Below are 15420 nucleotides of genomic sequence, written 5' to 3' on the forward strand. Positions count from 1 at the left end.
CTGAAAGCAGAGGACCCATACTCGAAACAATGAGAAATCCAGGAGTTCTAAATAGTAGGCTTAGGGGAGATAACATGGTTAGGGTACCATGATTCGTGACAGAGTGTGTTTCCATCATTACGGGTTATCCGGTTGTGGTTGTTCAGACTAAGAGCGAGTATGGTGAATTGCGAGGCCAGAGGGCCATGTCGGTCGAGCTTAAATAGAGTACACCTTACGAGGATAATTGAGTATAGATCCCGAGGGATTTGGTCGGTAAGTGCCAATTGGAGTCCCAGGACTCAAAAAGGAGGTGAAGGTGATGTGTTGTTGAGGATTGCTGTCCAAATAGAGTGATCGGCCGATGGTTGTGTTGTCATTTTCTATGACGAGAATTACATTATTCTCGTTTTTCGTATGTGACGGAAGGGATAGCGAGCTTCCGATTTTAGAGTTTAGAGGTAAACCCCGTGGGGTAGCATATAGTTCGGTAGTTGCACTAGAGGATTTTGTAGTATGTCTGCTGATATGTGCATAATTGGTTCATATTAAGTATACATTATTATTCATTTATTAGCTAAATTATTGCATATTATGGACAAAAGGTACCTAAAAGTGTTTAAATTATGTTTTTCAGTCCAAAGATGAAGCTCGGAAGCGAAAGGAAGCGGGTGAAACAGTTAGAAGATCGAGGATGAAATAAAGAAGAAAAAACACTAAAAATGGCACTGACTCGGCGAGTCAGATCGACTACTCGGCGAGTCCAATTGAAGAATCGAGAAGATAATGACTCGGGATCCCAGAGAGTTATCACAATACGGGGAATGTGAGAGAGACTCGACGAGTCACCACCTGACTCGACGAGTCAATTCGTATATATAAAGATAATTCCACAGATCGATAGAGGAGAGTTCTGGAACGATTCAAGAGAGTTTAGCTGCGATTGAGAAGGCAGAAAAACCCTAGAAGACGACGAAAGAAGCTAGAATTCAATCCAGGAGAGTAATTGAGGCAAAATTTCATCATTCCACTTATTCTTTTGTTTTATCATTATGGTTAAGCAATTTAACTTTGTTTGTTTGTTGTTATTTACTTCAATTATGAGCTAAAACCTTTAGACTTCTGTTTGGGGATACAAAGTTGACAATATGGTTTGATTGATTGGTAGGATTAATTCTAAGTTGGTGAATTTTTGTTATTTTAGCTTGCTAAAGAACCTTGTGTGTGAATAATAATTAATTTTCTGTTAATAGGAAGATAATTGATTAGCATGAACATCTATTGATTATTAACCTCATATGCTATGTGATCACTATACCATATGTCTAGGATTAATGAATATGAAACTAGAATTAATAAGAAAATTGAGTAAATCCATGTGCAAGCTTGTAAGATGACCATCAAACAAGAAGTTAATTAAAAGAATAAATTAGTTAACTATTGCAAGTCTAACTTAACCCGAATAATTAATCTAGTGAATTTAATTAAATTAGACAATTGGCCACTGTTTAAGTTAGTTTATTTGCTAAGGATTAGGGTAGTGAATACGAATCTAATCACTTGAATCGGTAACCAACGAAAGAATTAATCCATTGCACCATTACCTTGAAATCAACCATAAAGTCAACCAAGTTGAACTAAACAGAAGTTCCTTTCCAATTATTGAATCTAGTTAAGTCTTTATTTTCTAGTTCTTAGATTAGTAATAGTTAGTAAGTTTCTAGTCTTGTAAAACTAGAGAAAACCCCTACTTATTAATTAACTTAGATAAAATTAGTTTTTAATTTTAATTTGCCGTTCCCTGTGATCGATACCCTGCTTATTTAGCTATACCACAATTGATAGGTTCACTGCCTTTTGTGTGTTATTTGATAATTAAAAGTAGGTTTAAAACTAAGTGAGTTTGCACACATCAAGTTTTTGGCGCCGTTGCCAGGGAACGATTCTAAAATTAATATTAAATTCTAGTTTAATCGATCCTTTGTGTGGGATTTATCTTACACAAAGTTATTTACAAAGTAATTCAGTAAGTAGAATTAGTTTCAATAAAATTTTGTTTTTAGGATAACTAGAAATTTTTTTTTCAGTTTTTGCCTTGAACTCGCCGAGTGCATTCGAGCAAACTCGGCGAGTACATCGTTGTTTCAGTTTTAATTTTTTATTTCGTTTTTGTTCTTTTTACACGTTTTGTTTCTTTTGTTTTGTTTGTTTACAGTTGTTTCATGACCTGAGGATCTGATACACCTCTGGTCCCTCCTTTGGAAGACCCGAAATCCGCACTAAGAAGGAGCAAAGGCAAAGCCGTTGGAGAATCCGCTTCATCAAAGAACTCGCCACTTAAAAACTTAAAGTCCGTTTTCAGCAAGAAGAAGAGCAGCAAATCTGGAGCATCCAGTGCCTCGTTGATAGTTGAAGAACCAATTCAAGAAGATATCGGGTACGAGACCGAGGAAGAAGAAGAGCATACTTACGAGCACAAAACCGATTCCGAAGAAGAGTTAGCTATCACAATGGCTAACATTGATGAAGTCCCCATGGGGGAATGGAAGAAAAGGATGCATGATGACACCGGGCTGGGACTTGTGCAACCCGCAATTCCCGCGACCGCTACTTTCGAACTAAAAGGCCATATTCTCGCCCAACTCAAGGAGATTCCTTTTTACGGGAAGGATCACGAAGACGCTTACAAGCACTTGGACGAAGTGAATGATGTGGCCGATTACTTCAACGTACCGAATGTTCCACGCGAGACCCAACTTCTTCGCATGCTTCCTATCATATTTAAAGGAGCTGCAAAAGATTGGTTAAAGTCACTTCCTCCCGGATCGGTCACCACATGGGCCAAGATGAAAGAAGAGTTCATAGACCATTTCTGCCCGCCCTCCAAGATAGCCAAGCTAAAGAAAGCCATTGCCAACTTCGAGCAACAACCCGGAGAATCTCTTTATGAAGCTTGGGAAAGGTACAAGAGCCTACTTAGAAATTGCCCACACCATGACCTTAATAGCCAACAAGAGGTCTCCATCTTCTATGATGGAGTCAATGTCACCACAAGGCAATTGCTTGATTCTCAAGGCCCGCTCACAAAGAAGGCGCCCCCGGTAATTAAAGAATTAATTGAAGAATTCTCTAAGCACTCTAGAGAATACCACAATCCGAGAAACGAAGTAAGTCGGGGGATAGTGAACGTGGCAAATGATAGCATGGCGGCGGTGATAGCTAAGCTTGATAGTCTAGATCGAAGAATGACAAAAATGGATCAAACAATCCATGCTATTAGGGTAGGATGCGAAAATTGTAGAGGGCCCCATCTCACAAAGGATTTTGATTTGTATGAGAATGGAAATAAGAAAGCTCAAGTCTTCTATTCAAGTGGCGATCGATATAATGAAAATTGGCGGAAACCTAAGAAGGAATGGCTACCATACGAAGAGTATAAGAAGGCGAAGGAGGAGAAATACAAGCAAAAGGAGAGGAGACTATACCAAAAGGAAGAACCGGTGGAAAAGAAAGCTGTTTTAGAAGAGTTATTCACTAGATTCATAGTCGCGTCCGAAAAAAGACACAATGATCACGATGCTGCCATACACGAGACCAGAAACATGCTAAGGAATCAGCAATCATCAATTCTCAACATTGAGAAACAGCTGGGGCAGCTTGCGCATCAAGTGAATGATAGAAGACCGGGTCAACTTCCAAGTAACACCGAACCCAATCCAAGAATGGAGAATGTAAGTGTAATAACCTCTAGCAGTGAAGAAACATTTACAGAAGCACTGAGAATCTCCAAGAAGAAGGCAGAAAAAGTAGAAGAATCGGACCCAGCAAAACCCGGTCCGACTCGCCGAGTCACTCCATTGGACTCGACGAGTCCATGCGTAATTGATAAAACTGTCAGTTCTTTGAAGCCTTATAATCCTCCTCTGCCATACCCAATCAAATCCATGCATGCAGAAAAAGTAGAAGCATACAAAACCTTCATGAAGCATTTAAAGCTTTACAAGTTAATGTGTCATTTGTGGAAACAATGCTCCAAACACCTAAGTACTTTAACTTGCTTAAGGGCCTTTTTGCTGCTAGGAAAGATTTGGATGAAGTCGCGGAAATATTGATGAGTGAGCTACCTGAAAAGAAGGGTGATCCGGGAAATATGGTGATTCCGTGCCAATTTGGTAATGAAGTTTTCACCCGAGCATTAGCTGATTCGAGGGCAAGCATCAATATGATGCCCTTTTCATTCTTTAAGAAGTTGAATTTGCCAGAACCAAGGCCGGTGAATATGAAGATCCATTTGGCGGACAAGACGATAATTCAACCACGAGGCGTTTGTGAGGATCTCCTTATAAAAGTTGACAAGTTTATTTTTCTAGTAGACTTCGTGGTAGTTGATATGGAAAAAGACCCCGAAATTCCAATTATTTTGGGGAGATCATTCTTGAACACCGCGTGTGCTTTAATAGATATATATGAGTCTACATTGACATTAAGGGTGGGTGATGAGTCTGTAATGTTCAAAGCTATTCCAAAAGCCAAGCAAGAAGAAGAAAAGAATGAAGAAATCTCATTTATCCAATTGGATGATGAGATATTACAAAAAGAGCTTGCACTTTTGCTAAAAGAAGATCCAAGCAAGTTTTTGATACACTCTGAAGAAGATGGAGATGTTAACAAGGACTTGGAGGAGTTAGAAAAGCTACTAGAAGGAGCCAACTCAGAAAACACCCAAGAATTGATTGAACTCGATCAGACTCGCCGAGTCACTTTAATGGACTCGACGAGTCCAGTCGAATTTGACAAAGACTTGGCCGACTTAGATCTGTTTGTTACTAGTTCTTCGCATACCTTGGATTTAGATATTATTCATGTTTCTTTAGAAGAACAAACAGCAGAAGGAGGAATGGGAATGAAAGTTCAATACGCCGATGTAGCATGTCTTGATACGATTCCGTTTGAAGATGGGTTGAGCACGGGAAAGGATAAAGAGACAAAGGAAAGGAGGGTGGAAGCTGATCAACCATTCACTACTAAACCTAAAGCACGAACCATCATGAAATATGAAGTAATTAAAGTTAAAGAGAAGGAGGTGCAAGAGAAGGTGAAAAAGAATGGGGTAAAGAAGAAAAAGAGGAAAAGGGAAGCCCAAGCAGCTGAGGATGATGCTATGAAAAAGAAAAGAGATGCATTAAAAAGGGCATACAAAAAGAAGATTCACGCTTACAAGACCAAGTACAAACCACAAAAAGTTAGGCGTGCGCTCCCGATGCTCGAAGATGACGAAACGTTGATGGGAAGGAGTCTAGCTAATGACTCCTTAAAAAGAAGCGCTTGACGGGAGGCAACCCGTTGTTTAGGGTTTGCTTTCATTTACTTCTTTTTAGATTTTTGGTTTTGTTTGATTTTTTTTTCCGAATCATCGAACATGTATGCTTAAGAATATGCATGGACCAAGTGTGGGGTGAAATGAAGATTCTTTTCTAAACAAATGATAAAATTTTTTAAAAATTTTTAATGGTTTGCAAGACACTCGCTGAGTCTGACCATGACTCGACGAGTCCATTTAGAATTCAGAAGGAATTATCATCACGACCAGACTCGCCGAGTCTGACCCTGACTCGACGAGTCGGTCTTATTCACAGAAAAAAATATATATTAACTTTTACAATCTGTAATTAGGGTTTTCACCCTAAAGTTTTCAGTTTTCTTTCACAAACACTCGTCATGCCTCCTTTTCTCTCCAATTTCTCAAGCATTCATCTTTTTCCTTCAATTATTCTTCGAATCTTTCAAGTACCATCTCAAAAGGTAATGAATTTCTTCTTGTTTTCTATTAAGAACATGATTATAAGGTTATCTATGATAGGAATTGCATGAAAAAACCCGTTTTTGAAAAGTAGTAAATTTCTAGGGTTTTGATTTTTCATGAATTATGTTGTTTTGAATGCTTATTCTGGCCTTAATACCTTAATAATATGTGCCTAGACAAAACCCTTGACGGAATTTCCAGGTTCCATGGTCCAATTTCCATTGACCCGCCGACTGACTCGTGTAGTTCTTGCGACTCGCCGAGTCGGCCATGGACTCGACGAGTCGAGTCAGGGACCATCTGCTTGATACGTTTTAATCTGGCCTTTTTGCAATATTCCTTGGTGTCTAGCTTCACATCTCTCGGAGGGTGCGGTCAAGGATCATAAAACTTCTCGAATCAATGGTGGGATGTTTGTCACCCGGTTAGCCAACTCATTCAGGTTGATGAACCGTGGTGCATGGAACTTCATGACGATGATCCCTATACCTCCATTCAATCCAATTCTTTTCCGGCGAGCGAGGATTATTGAATACTATGGTGGTGGCCATTATGCCATTCCGAATGATGATTCGGTGGTTGGTTCCGAAGCACCGGGAAGAAGGGTTAGATCGAGGAGAGAGCGGGATGTTGAGGAAGAACCGCCGGTGATTCCGGTTGATAATGAAGAAGTAGCAATGGATTGGTACAATGTGGAGATGAGGCGGCTACAAGATCAAATGGCGCGGAGCTTGAATTTTAGTAACCAATCACATATCCGACTTTTCGACCACTTTAACATTCCGCACATCGATGGTGGTAACTTTCCATATATTCCATCATGGGAAGAGGTGATAAGTGCAAGAAGAAGTGGTGCGGGAGGAAGTGGAGCAGGGCTAGATGATCATGATGATGATGAGGATTAGTTTCATTGCGATTTTTTTTAAAACAATCTTTTTATTTTTGTGTTTGTTTTTATTTGGTTTGTTTAATGTTTTTAAAACTTGCTTTTGATGTTTATTTGATGTTTGATGCTTTGACAATTTTTCAGAATTGAATTAGGAGTGCTAGCTTTAAAAGGGTTTAGAATCATAGAATCAAAGTGAGAAAGAGAGTCAAGAAAGAGGAGCGTTAGAGTTAAAGTATTGAGTCCGGTCCTTAGAGATGTTGGCAAGGGAGTCTAGAAGTGAATAGAAAGTATAGAGAGTTTATTGGAAGCTGGATCAGATGCAGAATGCTATTATTTTCATTCAGTGACCAACTCGTCGAGTGCATTAAGCTGACTCGACGAGTCGCCCTTAATTCCCAAAAATCCAAAGATTTCCCGAAGTAACTCGACGAGTCTGGTATATACTCGACGAGTCGTTTGGTTTCATGTCGAAGGGGCTGCTACTTTGATGCTGATTAGAGTACCACTTGACTATCCATTCTTTCTATATTGCTTCCTGAAGATCTTACACTGTTTTTCCGCGTATTTGGAGCGACCCACACGAGATTTGACACCCAAGGCATGGATTTTGTAACATCCCCCTCTGGCACGTATCACAATATTGTCCGCTTTGGGCCACTCGGCACGAGGACTTCCCAGGGGGTCACCCATCCTGGTACTACTCCCGCCCGAGCACGCTTAACTGCAGAGTTCTTATGGGATCTGCTGCCCTCACGGCTTTAAAACGCGTTGTGACAAGGAATGTATCCACACCCCTTATAAGAAATGCTTAGTTCTCCCTCCAAGTAGATGTGGGATCAGATCTAACCCACTTTCACCCCCCATTATAGGGTTCGACGTCCTCGTCGAACACATCGACCCGTGCCCTAGCTCTGATACCATTTGCAACATCCCCCTCTGACACATATCACAATATTGTCCGCTTTGGGCCACTCGGCACGAGGACTTCCCAGGGGGTCACCCATCCTGGTACTACTCCCGCCCAAGCACGCTTAACTGCAAAGTTCTTATGGGATCTGCTGCCCTCACGGCTTTAAAACGCGTTGTGACAAGGAATGTATCCACACCCCTTATAAGGAATGCTTAGTTCTCCCTCCAAGCCGATGTGGGATCAGATCTAACCCACTTAAAGTGGGTAAGATCTGATCCCACATCGGCTGGGAAGGAGAACTAAGCATTCCTTATAAGGGGTGTGGATACCTTCCCTATCACAACGCGTTTTAAAGCCGTGAGGGCAGCAGATCCCATAAGAACTCTGCAGTTAAGCGTGCTCGGGCGGGAGTAGTACCAGGATGGGTGACCCCCTGGGAAGTCCTCGTGCCGAGTGGCCCAAAGCGGACAATATTGTGATACGTGCCAGAGGGGGATGTTGCAAATGGTATCAAAGCTAGGGCACGGGTCGATGTGTTCGACGGGGACGTCGAACCCTATAATGGGGGGTGAAAGTGGGTAAGATCTGATCCCACATCGGCTGGGAAAGAGAACGTAGCATTCCTTATAAGGGGTGTGGATACCTTCCCTATCACAACGCGTTTTAAAGCCGTGAGGGCAGCAGATCCCATAAGAACTCTGCAGTTAAGCGTGCTCGGGCGGGAGTAGTACTAGGATGGGTGACCCCCTGGGAAGTCCTCGTGCCGAGTGGCGCAAAGCGGACAATATTGTGATACGTGCCAGAGGGGGATGTTACAAATTGTAACGCCCGCAGATCCGGGCTAGTAAATTTAGAGGCAATAGAGGTCGAAAACGACTTTTCGACAAAAAGATTATTTAGAATAAATAATCTTAACCAATTTGTAGAAGATGTCATAGGGTTTCCGTACATATAAAGAACGCCGAAATCCGAGTTATAACGAAGAAGTTATGACCCGTCGAAGTTTCGCGTCGGAACCGACACGGCGCCGGGAAGCATAAATAGTAAATTTATGATAGAGCGAGATTTAGATTTAGCGCTCTAAACGAAAGTCGTAGAATATGTTAAACTAAGAACTTCGATAAAAAGAGCGCCCAAATCTGACTTCGTATGAAGAAGTTACGATTTTTCGAAGTTTCGGATTAGCAGTGTACAGTCCGAAATTCGAATATTAGATCGAGCGATTTTTAGCCGACACAACCTAAACGAGAATTGAATATCTCATTATTAGTAGCGTAACAATAAAAAGACAGACGAAAATGGACATCAGATGAAGAAGTTATGAGATTATAACGGACCAATCCTGTCCCGGCCTGTTAAAAATATAACTTTAAAAATAAATTCAAAATTAGCCGAAGGAGTCTAAACGAAAGTTGTAGAGTGCGTCTCCACCTACGCATGGATATAAAGAACGTCAAAAACGGAGTTCGTATGAACGAGTTACAAATTATAATAGCATATTTATGTATTAAAATAAAGTATAAATCATATATACGTACACATATATATACATATGTATATATCATTAGAAAGGTATCGACGATGCGGTCATTATAAGACTAATGTTGAGTTCTTTCGACATTAGTTTAGTACAAATATCTTTAAATCTATTTAAAATAGTATTATAAAGGGGTGTTTAGTTGTTTATATAACTATAAGGTCATTAAGTAATTATGGGGGGTAGTTTTTGTAAATTCAATTACTATAAATAAGAGGCTTGGGCTCTCATATTTCTTGCACCATTCTCTTGATTCAAGAGTCTTTCTCTCCTTATCCCCCGAGCATTTCGGTCCCTCGTGATTCGACTTCTCTTTCTGTAGTTTTAGTATAGTAAGGTGAGCGCTGAAGCGTTGCACGAATCTTTCTTAGAAAGATTCAGCGACGAAGTTCTGCCCCTACAGAGCCCGACTCCTAGCTAAAATCCACTTGTAAATAAGTTATGCTTACCCTATTTTAAATATAGTTTATATTTAAAATTAGTATTGTTATTATAAATTTATAATAAATATTTGAGCTATTATTATGACTTATATAAGTGTCGTTATAATATCTTTTTAACTACTCGCGGTACAGGGAATCTGGTTTAAAGGGCCGCATAGGGTTGTTGGATTTCAGAAGTGCTATATGCCAAAATGGTCCTGCCCTCCGGTGTTTTATGTCTGGCCCCTGTCTGTACATAGTGGTTGGAAAGTATTGTTTAAACGCTTATATAATAATAATAATAATAATAAGACTAATAATTAGTCACGGTAAATATTAGACTAAAATCTAGTGGTAATAATACTAGGTTTCGTCGAAGGAAATTATTTTAAAGTAAACGAAGCGCTGTCCGAGTACCGAGTCACCAGCTTCTCAAGTGAGTGCATAGTTACTTTCATCTTACACATAGATATGAAGTATTTTATATAAACTACGTGCTATGTGTGCACATTATCTGAATACTTGCTGTCTATGCTGGTTGAACGTTTTATACATGTTTTAAAGGACTTAAACTGTATACGTATTTTATATATACGAAAATGTTGGGTATGAGATGGGTAGATGAATGATGAGAGATAAGAAGATGACGTGAGTATACATTGGCAGCTACAGACTTAGTGCCTATGGGACAAACACCGGTAGCTATGGACTTAGTACCTTTTAGACGTTGGTAGCTATGGATTTAGTACCTGTAGGAATTGGTAGCTATGGACTTAGTACCTGTTGAACATTGGTAGCTATGGACTTAGTACCTATTAGATAAAGACTGGTAGCTATGGATTTAGTACCCGATGAATAGACTATAGCAGCTATGGAATTAGTGCTTTATGAACGAACATTGGCAGCTATGGATTTAGTGCCAGTCCCATAACCCTGGAAGTAAGGGACTTCGGAATAAACGAATGCAGGATAGATGACTCTTAGGTTAAATCCTTAAAGAGTAAAGAAGATAATGGGGATGGGTAATTGGGTTGATTGTTTGATTGAACATAATAATTATATTATTGTGGGTTGAAAACCCTATGTACTCACCAGGTTTCCCAACCTGACCCACTCAGTTTATGTATATCACAGGTGACGAAGTGAAATGACATTACACTGAGAGATTTAAAAGAGATGTAGATCACTAGTGTAAATCATTGTAAGTCTGTTTATGCTTATGTTTCGGTATTAACGATGACATCCCAAACATTTTAAAATGAAATAAATACGTTTCTTCGAAAATGTTTTAATAACGTATTTACCATGTTTTTATGGGAACAAATTCCGCAACCTTTTATAAAATGAAGTACTCTGATTTTTATAAAGCATAAACAAAATCGGTCTTTTCTGGCCGTGATTTTGGGGATGTCACAAATTTACCATGTATAAAGTCAATTAAAGTTGAAGCTAAAATGAAAGTGACCAACCTATCCACTGCTATCCCAGGGGAGTTTGTTCCAATTCCCTCTTTATTTTTATGTTTTCATATTCATGCATAATATGCAATGAGGTCATTGCATAAAATAAGTGTGGGGTAGGGGGTTGGTTACATATTAGAAAATTTAGAGTCTTAATTTAGGTTAATTTTAAAATTTTTGCATACCAAAAGTATTACTTAGGATTTAATTTAGAAAATTTTGGTAAAAGTAATTAGGATTCCATGTTAGAATTATGTTGATGATTGCATGAAGACCCAAATGTTTAGTTGAGCCTATACACGTTCTAGTGCATTTGTGGCTTCCTTATTCCAGTGAAATCATGGGACAAAAACACGACCCTGCTCGGCCCAAGGGATGCAATATCTTTAGCAGCCTAAACCTGAAATGTATCCAGGAAGATTTTTATCGTTAGCCAATAAAGGTTGAGATTGAGCGCCCCTGCTTAAGCATGTAGGGATTTGAGTGCAAAAAAAAGTGAGGTACATGTAAAAAAAAGAGAGAATTACAAGAAAAGTTGTAAGAATTTTGGAACAAATAAAGTGAAGATCAAAAGATCAAAATTCCGAAGATCCAAAAAGTTGAAGATACCAAAAATCAAACAATAAAGGTGGTGAATTCAAAGAGATCAAAGATCAAATTACCAAAGGAAGTGAAGAATTCAAAAGAGCTCCATAGTGGTATCGAAAATTTGTAATTCTAGATTATGTATGCTTGGGTTGCTCAATTAAAAACACCTTGAGGGTAAGAGGTTTTCTACGGATGGATTCGGAGGATTGCATAAAATGAGCATAGTTCGGGATGAGTGGGCAAGTGTTTATGAGGATTGTGAGTATTTGGAGTATGGGAGGTCTTTAGGAAAAATTTTAGACACAAATGCATGCGTTGCGGTCTTGGCATAATGGCTGGGTTAGATTGGAGTTGTCATATGTGATTCTAATATGTTTAAAATTTAGTTTTGCTTGGGGGCAAGCAAAAGACAAGTGTGGGGTATTTTGATATGTGCATAATTGGTTCATATTAAGTATACATTATTATTCATTTATTAGCTAAATTATTGCATATTATGGACAAAAGGTACCTAAAAGTGTTTAAATTATGTTTTTCAGTCCAAAGATGAAGCTCGGAAGCGAAAGGAAGCGGGTGAAACAGTTAGAAGATCGAGGATGAAATAAAGAAGAAAAAAACACTAAAAATGGCACTGACTCGGCGAGTCAGATCGACTACTCGGCAAGTCCAATCGCAGAATCGAGAAGATAATGACTCGGGATCCCAGAGAGTTATCACAATACGGGGAATGTGAGAGAGACTCGACGAGTCACCACCTGACTCGACGAGTCAATTCGTATATATAAAGATAATTCCACAGATCGATAGAGGAGAGTTCTGGAACGATTCAAGAGAGTTTAGCTGCGATTGAGAAGGCAGAAAAACCCTAGAAGACGACGAAAGAAGCTAGAATTCAATCCAGGAGAGTAATTGAGGCAAAATTTCATCATTCCACTTATTCTTTTGTTTTATCATTATGGTTAAGCAATTTGACTTTGTTTGTTTGCTGTTATTTACTTCAATTATGAGCTAAAACCTTTAGACTTCTGTTTGGGGATACAAAGTTGACAATATGGTTTGATTGATTGGTAGGATTAATTCTAAGTTGGTGAATTTTTGTTATTTTAGCTTGCTAAAGAACCTTGTGTGTGAATAATAATTAATTTTCTGTTAATAGGAAGATAATTGATTAGCATGAACATCTATTGATTATTAACCTCATATGCTATGTGATCACTATACCATATGTCTAGGATTAATGAATATGAAACTAGAATTAATAAGAAAATTGAGTAAATCCATGTGCAAGCTTGTAAGATGACCATCAAACAAGAAGTTAATTAAAAGAATAAATTAGTTAACTATTGCAAGTCTAACTTAACCCGAATAATTAATCTAGTGAATTTAATTAAATTAGACAATTGGCCACTATTTAAGTTAGTTTATTTGCTAAGGATTAGGGTAGTGAATACGAATCTAATCACTTGAATCGGTAACCAACGAAAGAATTAATCCATTGCACCATTACCTTGAAATCAACCATAGAGTCAACCAAGTTGAACTAAACAGAAGTTCCTTTCCAATTATTGAATCTAGTTAAGTCTTTATTTTCTAGTTCTTAGATTAGTAATAGTTAGTAAGTTTCTAGTCTTGTAAAACTAGAGAAAACCCCTACTTATTAATTAACTTAGATAAAATTAGTTTTTAATTTTAATTTGTTGTTCCCTGTGATCGATACCCTGCTTATTTAGCTATACCACAATTGATAGGTTCACTGCCTTTTGTGTGTTATTTGATAATTAAAAGTAGGTTTAAAACTAAGTGAGTTTGCACACATCATCTGTCGTGAGGTATTTCATATGCTGGAAGAGAGTCATCAGTGGGGACTGAGATGGATGAGGACAAGGATATGCCTTAATTGAGCTTCAGAATACTTGGAGTGGATTGGAGTTTATCTGGAATGTCATTGGGTGTTACATGTTACTTCCCAATAGTCGGGTATGGTGTAGCTGGGGAGCCAGTTTGTATTGTGGTTTGTTTGGTATGCCAATTGGTGATGGTTCAAACCCTAAGTGGGGAAGAACCGGGTAATGATGGAGGATCGTAAATATGTGTAAGTTGTGACTTCAGAAGATTGGGATGTAAGGGATCTTCGGCTCGGGTATATGAGACTTGGGTTTGGAGGTATTCAAGGTAGGGTGCAGAGCGAGATGATGTATGTTGTATGTTCTTAGGAAAGAATGAGTGTCTTCGCGGCAGGTAGCCATTGGTCAGGAATCTTATTGTGGTCAGTGTTTCCTTCGGGTTCGCAAATGCTCGAGATTCGAGGAGGTTGGGTCGTTGAGGCCAAGCTTCGATGGTAAAGAGATTTGCTAGCTTGACGTATAGATTTCCATCTATACTCCAGGAGGGGCATCAGTTGATTTGTTAATCAACTTCAGAGTCAGTATGAGTAGTTTCACATGGGGTTTGATTAGTAGAGTATGAAGTTATGGATTGCTGTCAACACGTTCCCAGTCATTGATGATTCCTCTATGCTTCAAATTATGAGTTGGAGTACTTCAAGGTTTCGAGTTGTGTAAGTGGAAGGTCAGTGGTCGTGGCAAGCTATCGTGAAATTCTGTGATGGTGTATAGAGGTATCCGAGTATGATGCCCTAAATTGTTGAATTATTATGAGACTTGGGTTTGTCATACGGCAAGTCGGCAAGTGGAGCATCAAGCGACTATATTTCCAATTGTGAAACCATCAGTTAATTATCGTCAGGAGTAGTGAAGCTTAATTTGGGTGGGTGTACGCACTTATCTATGATGGGTCGCGGAGCATGAGTTTAGTGAACTCGGTATGGTGATGGCTTGATGATGAGATTGTGGGGTGATAAGAGAGTGGATGGATCCAGGTGGGAGTAATCACTTAGGTCTATCAGGGAAAACCGTGGGGCGAGCCCATGGTGAGTGAGAGAAGTGTTGTAAAACTGCGGGGAACTATAGCACTCATTAGTCAGTGAGAGTAGAGTTGTAAGACTGTAGGGAGATGTAGCACTCATTAGTCAGTGAGAGATTGTTGTAAGACTACGGGGAGTCGTAGCACTTATTAGTCAGTGAGAGAGTGATGTAAGACTGCAGGGAACCGTAGCAATCATTAGTCAGTGAGAGAGTATTGTAAGACTGCAGGGAGTCGTAGCATTCACTAGTCAGAGTGCAACGCAGAGGGGTTCTTAGGCCTGGGTAGCCTTGCCAATTGAGTCTTTGGGAACCTGATAGCCAGACCAGGGGCGAGACTGGGGTCTCAGCGATGGTTGGGAACCTATATGTCTTGAGTTAGGGAGGGGTTGTCGCAAATAGGAAGGATCGAGGTGTAATGCATGCGTAGATTCATGGATCACGGGTCATGAGTTGAGTATCAGATTGGATATTAGTTGTCCCAATTTTATTGCTGGACCAGACTCTTGTGTTTGATTTTGGCTCTATCAATGTAAATGATAGGTAGGTTGGGATTTCAGATTGTCAGATGGATTTCATTTTGAGTAGTTATGTTTTCCACCTTATGTTTTAGAACTGAATGGGTTGGTTCGTTGGGCTTGGGAAAGACCACGACACACATGGAATTAGTAAGTGGTAGACGATAGAGGTCGGAGGTGATGTGTGACTACATATCGGTTGTATTATTCGCTCGAGGTAAAGAGAACTTAATGACTGTGTGTACAATGTGAATGGTTGAGATAACTCTGTTGGATGGAACGACTGGGGAGTTGTATCACCGAATGTTCTAGAGATAGCCTTTGGGGGTTTAACTTTTGTGTCGGGAGTCGACCTTATATTCAATTATGGAAAAAAACATTAGAAGTAGTTAG

The 15420-nt window shown here is 39.4% G+C and overlaps 1 non-coding gene across 1 annotated transcript; it reads right to left on the bottom strand.

The window, feature by feature from the left end:
* Positions 1–2873: 2873 nt before the first annotated feature.
* Positions 2874–2980, bottom strand: LOC145065228 (small nucleolar RNA R71). Its single transcript, XR_013688373.1, has one exon. It is a non-coding gene; the product is annotated as a small nucleolar RNA R71 (small nucleolar RNA).
* Positions 2981–15420: the final 12440 nt, after the last annotated feature.

The sequence above is a fragment of the Lactuca serriola genome, chromosome 7 (assembly GCF_051521515.1).
Source record: "Lactuca serriola cultivar US96UC23 chromosome 7, Lser_US96UC23_V15, whole genome shotgun sequence".
In the NCBI taxonomy this organism is placed as follows: Eukaryota; Viridiplantae; Streptophyta; class Magnoliopsida; order Asterales; family Asteraceae; genus Lactuca; species Lactuca serriola.